Source organism: Amphimedon queenslandica, unplaced genomic scaffold (assembly GCF_000090795.2).
Source record: "Amphimedon queenslandica unplaced genomic scaffold, v1.1 AMPQUscaffold_4918_Cont23106, whole genome shotgun sequence".
Lineage (NCBI taxonomy): Eukaryota > Metazoa > Porifera > Demospongiae > Haplosclerida > Niphatidae > Amphimedon > Amphimedon queenslandica.
The window spans coordinates 1-1,598 of record NW_003554773.1 but is presented as its reverse complement, the minus strand read 5'-3'; the positions used below and the strand labels follow the sequence as shown (position 1 = coordinate 1,598).

The following is a 1,598-nucleotide window of genomic DNA, read 5'->3' as shown; positions in this document are numbered from 1 at the left end:
TCTGGCATCAAACCATCAAGGAGCCCATGGTAGATGAAAGCTCATCCTCTGAGAGTCTTTGGGCTGATGTTGCTATAAGAGGTGTCTGGTAGCCACAGGGTACGTGCCTGTTTGATGTAAGAGCTATTAGTGATACAGTGATACCATAATGATACAATGAGTCAATATTTGAAAGATTATACATGTAAATGAGAATATGTATACAATACCTTCATAAATTTAAATCTATAGCTATTATTATATTTAATATAATCAATGCATTCTTAAAAATTGGTATACCGAAAGCTAAATGAATTAATAAGTTTTAATATTCTACGGTTGATAACAAACAGTGTACAGTATACATGTACATGTATAGTATCAGCATGGAGTACATGTACATTTATGTTTATTGCATTTACATGTAAATGTTGCTACATGTATAGTGTGCAAGTGTAATATTTATTGGCTCAATTGTATGTACATGTATGACTATAATATACATGTGGAGGTTTACCAATTCACTGGTATATACTGTACATGTATTCTCTTAACTCTTATTGACTCATAGATTGATAAAGGAGTGTACATATCAAGGAAGCTATTGTTTGCTGGTATGTTGTTGAGAGTCAGTGGATTGTGGACTAAAGGGGAAACTGTCAAGAGTGGAGTGCATGGTGACTGACTCTACCAGGGTGAGAGGTTCATTAATAATTGTATGATTATTTTACTGTGCATGTATGTACATATGTATATTACACACTGTTACTTTTGTAGACCTGTTTGATGCATGACATTATAATTCATTGACATTATTATTTTACATGTACATGTACATATACAATTTTACATGTCTGTAGATTGTGTTTAGATCAGCCTCATTGCAATTCTTCCTATTCATGCAAGTCAGTTCAGAGATATGAAGTTTGATCCCAATGGTCATTTACTGTATCCTCATTGTGCTAGTACATATTACTAGTGTTTAGGTGATACTTTGATGAAGCAGTTGACGGTTTTTGAAGGATCTCTTCTCTGTTTGGAAGGTACAGTACATGCAGTGTGTGTATTGATGGACACATTCATTGCACATGAACATTCTCCTATTATGTTGTACATGTTCTTATCACTGTATTTCATGAGTTTTGCTTTAAGCATGAAAGCATAATTCACATTTTCTCTACAAATAAATGTATAATTCTTTCTCTTTGTCTCTGTCTCTCTCTCCCTCTCTCTCCCCCTCTCCCTCTTTTAGGTGTGATTCCATAGATAAACTCCATAAAAGGTGTGAGACCATTAATTGTGAGGTACAGGACTCACAACAGTTCAAGGACTTCTACCAGTTTACGTTTAATTTTGCCAAAAACTTGGGCAGAAAGGACTAGGCTAGTGACATAATATTATACATGTACATGTACATGTAAGATCATGTTTGCTAAACTAGCCACACAATGGTTTCAATGTACACGTGTTGATGGGGGAATTTTGCAAGTGATCCTACTAAAATTTGAGAGTACATGTACATGTATAATTTAATGTATATTGTATGAATTGATTAAAATCTTTTGTGCTTTTTATTTCTCTACAGATCTTGAGATGGCCATTAATTGCCTACTGGAATC

At 34.1% G+C, this 1,598-nt stretch overlaps 1 long non-coding RNA gene across 1 annotated transcript; it reads left to right on the top strand.

The window, feature by feature from the left end:
- Positions 1-6: 6 nt before the first annotated feature.
- On the top strand, positions 7-1,579 carry LOC109592512 (uncharacterized). The gene is made up of 5 exons (XR_002190398.1): positions 7-99; positions 551-674; positions 840-1,022; positions 1,232-1,384; positions 1,565-1,579. It is a non-coding gene; the product is annotated as an uncharacterized LOC109592512 (long non-coding RNA).
- The last annotated feature ends 19 nt before the right edge of the window (positions 1,580-1,598 follow it).